The 8,971-nt window shown below is 39.1% G+C and overlaps 1 long non-coding RNA gene across 1 annotated transcript in view; it reads right to left on the bottom strand.

Annotated features, from left to right (window-relative positions):
• Positions 1 to 502: 502 nt before the first annotated feature.
• Positions 503 to 8,971, bottom strand: part of LOC133796514 (uncharacterized) — a 45,273-nt gene continuing 36,804 nt past the window's right edge. The window contains exon 3 of the long non-coding RNA XR_009875469.1: positions 503 to 987. This is a non-coding gene — a long non-coding RNA (uncharacterized LOC133796514). The remainder of the gene's footprint in view (positions 988 to 8,971) is intronic.

Here is an 8,971-nt window from a genome sequence, read left to right as displayed (position 1 = left end):
AATAGAAAATAATAGGGGCATTGATTATAAGTCCAGGGGATTATAATTAAATGGGAAATTTCACGAGCCTAAAGCCCGTGATAATTTCGACCTAATGGCTGATATTATCTATTATTTTATTGATTTTTTTAATTAAAATAAGCGACCTAATTGAACCTATAAAATGAATGGTAAGTGAGAGTTGAAAAAAAAGAGGTTTTTAGATGATCAGAATATCTTGAGTAGAACAGAAGATCAGAAGATCTAGTTTTGATGCTTTAGGGTTTTAGACTCTCTCTACAACAAAATTCATTTTCTGAGCCTCAATATTCTCTTCTCTTCTTCTCTTTGTATCTATCTCATGTGTTGAGAATTCCTCACTCTGGTCTAGGTGATTCTAAGGATACTTTGGAAGACTGTGAAGAAAATTGAAGATCGGTTCAGTTTCTTGGTAATACTCTGCAACAGAAGTGATACAAGGGTTATAAAAACTGAATGAAGTACTTATTTATTCCACTACGTATAATATAAGTTTTCTTATCATTATCTCTGTTTTAAATTCAATTATAGAAACATGTTCTAGCTTTTCTTATATTAATTTATTTAATGTATGATTTACATGAAAATAAACAAGATCCTATATAAGTGTAACGCCCTAAACTCCAGGGACCGTTACGGTGTGCCTTATAAATAGTGCTCAACTCACTAATCAAGTCATTTGGCCAAAATCGTGTAACTAAGTATGATTAGCAGTTTAGGGATTAAAAATCTTGGTTAAGATATAACGTTTCATTAGAACGTTTACTGTATACATTGGGATCCAAAAAATATAATTTAAAGGTCTATTACAAGAAAAATATTTACAACCAGCCGATCTATGCGACAAAACAGGGTTTAACCCTAGTTCCTCTTTCAACCCTCGACCTTGGCGGTCGAGCAACCGCATATGTACACATCGTCGCCTAAGCTCTCCAACTCAAGGATAGTCCAACTTTCTTTTACCTTTACCTGCACCACATAGCACCCGTGAGCCGAAGCCCAGCAAGAAAACTTAATATGCTCATGAACAATCATATCATGATATCAAATCATATTTGGCATGCCTAGCAAACATAGCTTTATTCAAGCATGCAAATAAATTCAGATAATGTTGGGGAATCTAGGATAAGAAATCCTGCCCTCCTAATTGGATGACTATCAAGTCAATCCTAATCAGATGAGTGATTTAACACTTAAGGTTCTGGTAAACCATACTGAGTGACTGACAATTAAGTCACCACGGAGCTCAGCACCCACAGCCATGCCAATGATGATCATCATGATCATACAGAGCTTATAGCCCTAAATAGATGAGTGAATATCACTTTGAGGTTCTGTTAAACCATAATGAGTGACCGACGAACAAGTCACTATGGGGTTCAGCACCCACAGCCGTGTGACGAAACCGTCACCTAGGCCTTCTAGCAATGGCTCTAATTAGATGAGAGGTTCTGGTAAACCATACTGAGTAACTGATGGGTAAGTCACTAGCTTAAACAGATGAATGACTGATGGGTAAGTCACACGGGGCTCGGCACCCATAGCCATGTGACTAAACAGTCACTGGGCTCGCTGGCCCTGGCTCTAAAAGACTATCCGTTGGCTAGACAAGCTCTTTTAGTTTTCACCGAACTTGAGGTCGGTCCGACATTAATGCTCATGTTGAGTCATCCAATGCAGATGTCGATTAGATCTAATCTTTTATCGGCTCTGCGTTCATGATGCTTATGCCATTTCTGGCTCTTAGGTCAACAACACGCGTCCAATGCAAAACTTGAATAGTCAGGGACATGCACAAGTAAGCAATGCTACCAAACATATATCCTATGTCAAATATCCAAATACAGGGCATTCATCATGCTTACTTAACAATTGCTAGCATAATTGGAATCATGCACAAACACAGAGACTCAATGTAATGCCCCGGAATCCCTAATATGGTTTAATGGCTGGATTAGCAGGCCGGGAGGGCCATAACTGTTTAATTAAGTCATTAAATGAATTTATGCATGTTTATGAGAATTATATTATAATGTGATGTTAAATGCATGCATGTGGGTCCACATTTGTTTACAGGGGTGTTTTGGTAATTTGGCTGTTGAGGGCATAATTGTATATTTGTTTGCATGTCAATGATATATTGTGAGGCCACATTATAATGTGGATTGGTTTGAGTTATTCGGCATGAGACGATCTTTAAGTATAATTTATCGATTTGGTCATAACAGGCTTAAGCTCGGGGCTCGGGGTGAGTCTCAGGGTGTTTTTAATGATTAGAGCGTTACCGGGAATTATAGGATAACGGGATATGAATTATTGTTGTTTAAGATTATTGAGATTAGCAGGAATTGGGAAGCGTTAATTATGATTAACGAGATAGGTGGAAAGTACCAATTTTACCCGTGGGATGGCTTTAGAAACCTTAAGTGACCTAGGGGCATTTAGGTCATTTGGTTTGGATGTATATGAACCTTTAGATGGCCGTTGAAAAAACAGAACAAAAACAGAGCTTTACTTCTCCTTCCCGTACATCATTTCCTCTCATTTCACCTTTGGAGTTTTTGAGCTCAAAGTGAGGATTCAAGCTAGGAAATCAAGGGGCTGAGTTCATAGAGTTGGTTCATCCATTGAAGGGGATTTAATTCCAAGTTTGAGGTGAGTTTCAGCCATTAACTTTCTGGTTTACTCTATTTTCTTTTGGTTTTTCAGCCTATGGTTTTGTTGAGGATAGTTTAGATCTATGGAGGTTTTGATTGATGTTTAACTTGGGTTTTGATGAGGGTTTGATATAGATGATGTTTAGGGGTTGGATTGAGTGTTTGGAGGAGGTTTGGAACTGGTTTGAAGGTTTGGTTCCGAGGGAAAACGCAGGGGAAGCAAGCTGCTGCTTGCTGGTTTTGGTAAAGGGCCGCGGCCTACGTACGTTTTTGTGTGGGAAATGGCTCTGTCAGAGGGGTGAGCCGCGGCATGGCTCTGGTGAGCCGCGGCCCATTAGGGTATTTTTGGCCAGAAATATGTTTTTAGCTTGGAGATTCAAGCCTTAGGCCTCGGGATTGATCCTACTACCCGGTTTAGTGGGATTCGATATCTCGGAGGCTAAGTTTTGGTTTGGGAACCTTTGCTTATCATTTTCATTGATGAATCCTATATTTTGGTTATGACCAGGTAACCGCCAGGGAATTAAAAGATTGATCATTCTCAAGGGTCGTTCTTATATTAATTTTCACTCGAACCAAAGGTAAGAAAACAGTGTATGAATACAGTTGCACCCTGCATATGTATATGACATGCTTGATTTGTTATTGAGGCACGTTGGTTGATAAATGTGGACATGCATTGCATATTAAATGCTAGTGAATGTTGATTACTTGTTTATGGCACTGAATAGTCAGGGACACTGACCTAAAGGTCAGAAACGGCATAAGCATTCTAAACGCAAGGTCGAATAAAGATTAGATCTAATCGATATCAGCATTGAATGGCTTTATGGCATTAATGTTGGACCGACCCTAAAGTCGATGAACTTATAAGCGCTTGGCTAGTCTAAGACTAGTACTCAGAGCCAGGGCATAAGGCCCCGGTGACTGTTGTCACATGGCTAGGGAACGATGTTTCAAGGTTATGACTCTATGGTCATGAGGAAGGTTATGTTGGTGACTATTCACCATACACCTATCCTGATCAAACTTATGAAAGGATAACTTATCAGTTAAGCCCTGGTGACCCTATCGTCACATGGCTAAAGGGAGTTGTACCAACTTTTGTGACTTTTGCTACTGTCACCTATCTGTTTTGGACTGATAGTCCTGAATGATTATTATGGTCATTGTTGATATTATATCATGCTTTATTGTGTTTTCTTGCTGGACCTTGGCTCATTGGTGCTATGTGGTGCAGGTAAAGGGAAAGAGAAGCTCACCCAACCTTGAGTGGAGAGCTTAGGTGGTGTTGTGTACATATTTGGCCGCTTGACCACCACGGTCAGGGAGTTCTCAGAGGGACTAGGGGGTTTACCCTATTTTTTCCGCTTAGGTCGGCGGGGATTGTAAATTTGAAACAGTAGTGACCATTTTGTACTATAAACAACTTGTAAACGTTTTGAATGGCTCATGAGCAGTTTATATACTTAATGAAATATATCCTTTCCTTTTTATTGGTTTTTCACCTTAGCCTGCTAATAACACTTAGATCACGTTTTTAACCAAAGGACTCGGGTAGCGGGTCAAATTTTCGGTTCACTGTTCACCATAACTGTTCTGGGGTAACCAGGGCGTTACACTCAAGCTCTGATCAATCTCATATTCAATATTCATGGCATGCCTTAATCACATGTTTCTCATGCATCACATGCTTCACATTTAAACATCCAACATGCATCAAGAATAACCATGCATGTCACACATGGGGTGAAGTTTTCTTACCTCGGGTTCGAGCAAGAATAAGTATAAGAACGACCCTTGAGAATGATCAATCCTTTGATCCTTCAGTGGTCACCTAGTCATAGCCAAATATGGAATCCCATCAATAAAATAAATCATAAAAAGGTTTATAATCTAAAACCTCACTCCCGGGACCAATCCCGCACTCTCGGGACTCCCAATCTACCCAAATGGGGTAAAGGAACCCATCCCCAAGCCCTAAAATAGGCTTGCTGGAAAGTGCACTAGCGCTGAGGTGCTACCCTAAAACAGAGAAGGCCAAGTCCCTGCCCTGCCTAGCGCTGGGGCGCTAGCTTCAGACCAGAAAATGTTATGGTTTCCCTCCTTGCGATTTCCCCTGAAACCAAGCCTCCAAACCAATCCCAAACATCACCCAAATATCCAATTCAACCTGTAAACTTCATCTACAACACACCCTCATCAAAACCTAAGCAACCAAACTCAAAAACTTCCATGAATTCTCACAACTAACACCTCAAATTCTCAACTGAAAAACTCACTAGAAAAACAGAGTATAGCTTAAATTCATGGATGAAATCTTACCTCAAGCTGGGTTTGTGTCCTCTTCAATGGATGAACTAAGTTTATAAACTCAAATCCTTGATTTCCTAGCTTGTTTCTTCAAATTGGCTCTCAAAAGTTGAAAGGAAGAAGGAGAGAATAATAGGTACGGGAGAGAGAGATGAGGATGATGATGCTATCTTTTTCTTACATTTTCTACAACCTTTTTGTTTTATATATATCCTTTGCCAATTGACCATATTGCCCTTAGGTCAATTAAATCCCTCTAAAGACTTCCAATGGTACAATCGTCCTTTCCTGCCTATCTCATTAATTATAATTAACACCCTCCAATTTTTGGAGGTCCTAAACCTTATTCTCAAAATTTCCAAATGCTAATAATTCATATCTCATTACCCTTTAATTCCCAGCAACGTTCTAATCACCAAATTACCCCGAGCCTCGAAACTAACCCCGTTATGACTAGACTGAAAACTTGCATTCCATGATCGTCTCATGCCGAATGGCTCGAACAAATCCACATATAATGTGGTATTATTTGTAATTCACCCACATGCATGAAAATACACAATCACGCCCTCAACGGGCCAAATTACCAAAATGCCCTTATAATTAAAAATGAACCCATATGCACGCATTTACCATTATATAATAATATAATTCACATAAACATGCATACAATCATTTAATAACATAATAAATCAATTATGGTCCTCCCAGCCTCATAATCAAGGTCCTAAACCTTATTAGGAATTTTGGGGCATTACAATAAGTTTTCCCAACAAAACCAAGCAAAGTTTATAATAAAAACGCGTCCAAATTGATACAATTAGTTTATTGTCTAGCTTTGCATGAAGTCTTATTATGGCCAAGACCACCACACATACTACACTCACACTCTTTGCGCAACACTTCTCTGGTTGATGGATAACGTTTTGTCTTCGTTCTTCCTACCTTTTTCTTCTTCGGCCGACCAACTGGTTGTTTCTCAACGAGTGCCCCAACTTGCACATTCTTTATGTCCTCGGGAATTGTCCACTCATCCTCGTTGCCAGTTGGGTAAATTGTTTCTTTATACGACTCCCTCCATATCTCAATGGTGCAGAATGAGGAACATAATGAGTAAATGTGTGTACCGCGGTCGATGGCTGCAGCCTCTGCATGAACACAAGGTATCCCTGTAATCTGAAACATGCCATAGGAGCATGATTTGGTCATCAAATTCATTTCACCATCACCATTTGGGCCGACCAGATGAAATTTTAACTTTCAAAGAGCGTGGACTTTCAAGAACCTTGCATCAGCTACAATACCTACCAAATCTTTCTCCATTAGTGGTGATAATTTGGATGTGCACTTCTCTACCTCATCATGACGCCCAACAAACCATGACTAAAGTGTGAAACGAATGAATTCCACAAAAGTAGTGGCTGGGAAGGTTCTTGCGTCTTTGGTTTTGTTGTTGAAGCTTTCGACGTAGTTGCTTGTCATTATATTGTATCGATTCTTAGGAAAGTAAGCATGAGTCCACTTAGCAAAGTCAATACCCTCAAGATATTGACCTATGGCAGGATCCATTTGGTTTACATTGTCAAAGAACTTGTGAAATTTTGACTTCTGAAATGCATACGCCGCATTCCACATCTTCGCAGGAGTGACACACAAGGCAATATTTTCTTTCGCTGTTACTCCTAAGAATGCATGGACACCAAGATCACTTTCAACATGAACTGGTGTAAATGGTTGGTTGTCACATGTGTAAGGAACCCCCAATTTCAACTCATACATTTATTTATCAACACGAAGTTCCTTGTGCAATATGTCAAGAAGTTACAAGTATGTTACGTCATTCTCCATCGGTATCACCGTGCATTGAGAATCCTTGAAAATCCACTTCCTCCCTTCTATTTCCCATACATCATTGTAAGATACAAAAACGTAAACAATGGAACCTATGATGAAAAAAAACCAAGAAATTGTTAAAAAAGTTGTAATTTTTTTTTTCAGTCTTCAAAAATAAATCTATCGAGTTGTAATCGAACATATATCGAGCCTCAATCGAACCTACATCGAGTAACAAGTTTTTAAATCGAACATAACTTTAAACAAACATTTCATCGAGCCACTATCGAGCACTAATCGAGCTCCATTAAGAAACCCTATCGATCCACAATCGAGCAATAATTGAGATCTTAACAGAACCCATACCATCTTCCTATTATCAAGCCCCTATCGAGCACATATCGATAAACAACTAAACTAAATAGTCAAGGGTCTAATCAAACTCCTATCGAGCACCGTCAAGAAATAAATGCTATACCTATTGAGCTATCATCGAGCCACTATCGAGCAGCATCGAGCTCATAACTTAATCGTCTTCTACATAATATTGAGTCCCTATCGAGCTGTTATCGAGCAAAATTATTGCAGAAAATGCAGAACACCTAGAAAACACACAAATCGCGAAATCTCTCTAACAAACAAAAAAACACTAATATAGCCTCAGATATGTTCGAAATAGAAAAAAAAAAAAGTAAACGAACAATACCCAACACAAAAAAAATGAACAATTTTATTACCCATGGTTTTTCTCCTCCAAAATCCATCGAAATGGATGTTGTCTTTGATATTGGGATCTTTACAGAGACAATGAAGATGACTAACAACGATTCAGCAAGAAATTTGGCACTCACTGTGGGTTTTGGTCTTCTTGATGTAATGAGAGGGATATTTTTGGTAGAAAGAGAATGTTTAGTATCATAATAAAAGAGTGAATAATTGTGGTATTTTTTTGGTAATAGTAGAGACTATTAAGCATAAAAAAATGAAATTTCTCTTTAAGCCCCATTTAATACCCTCACTTGTGTCGTTTCTTACTTTGTCCTTTTATTTTGTGTCGTTTCCTTTAATTAATGTTGTTTCACACTTTTGTATCGATTCTTTATGTTGGGTTTTATGCCCTTATAAAACCATGTCGGAGATGTAGCACGATTTCATATTATCAATAAAAGTAGTAGAAATCATTTAGTTTGACAATTGTGTTGCTTGCTTGTTTTATTACATGATTATTGAAATAATACAAACATTTATAAAATCCCAAACACATGGATAGTTACAATTATAGTGACTAGGTCACAGTGGATTATAGTTGTAATTATATGTTCAAAAGAACGAGTGTAACGCCCTGGCTACCCCAGAACAGTTACGGTGAACGGTGGACCGGAAATTTGACTCGTTGCCTGAGTCCTTTGGTCAAAAACGTGCTCTAAGTGTAATTAACGGGTTAAGGTATAAAACCAATAAAAAGGAAATGGAGATTTTACTACAAACTGCTCTGCAGAGCTAAACAAAACATTTACAAGTGGTTCTCAGTACAAAATGGTCATTACAGTTGTAAATTTACAATCCCGCCGACCTAAGCGGCAAAAGTAGGGTAAACCCCCTAGTTCCTCTGAGAACACCTTGACCATGGTGGTCAAGCGGCCGCATATGTACACACCACCACATCAGCTCTCCACTCAAGGCTAGGTGAGCTTTTCTTTCCCTTTACCTGCATCACATAGCACCCATGAGCCAAAGCCCAGCAAGAAAACATAACACTTCTCATAAACATTATCAAATGATTATCATTATAATCATACTGAACATAAAGCTTTCAACAAGCGAATGAACAACACATGAATCTAGTGGGAGAGTGGCTGCTAGGTAAGCCACTAGCCTCCAGGCTCTCTTTTCTAGCGGGAGAGTGGCTGCTAGGTAAGCCACTTGCCTCCAGGCTCTGTTTATTCATCGACCCTCAGGGTCGGTCAGGCATTAATTCTCCTTGAGTCATTCAATGCTAGAAGTCGATTAGATCTAATCTCTGTTGGCTTGCGTGAACCACGCTAAGTCCATCCTTGACTAATAAGTCAGCGCTAAGTGACCAGTGTCCAGTATCACCGCCGAACTTGACTAATAAGTCACAGCTTCACAGCTGACACTAACACCTTTGC

The sequence above is a fragment of the Humulus lupulus genome, chromosome 8 (assembly GCF_963169125.1).
Source record: "Humulus lupulus chromosome 8, drHumLupu1.1, whole genome shotgun sequence".
Lineage (NCBI taxonomy): Eukaryota > Viridiplantae > Streptophyta > Magnoliopsida > Rosales > Cannabaceae > Humulus > Humulus lupulus.
This window is presented reverse-complemented; position numbering and strand designations above follow the sequence as displayed.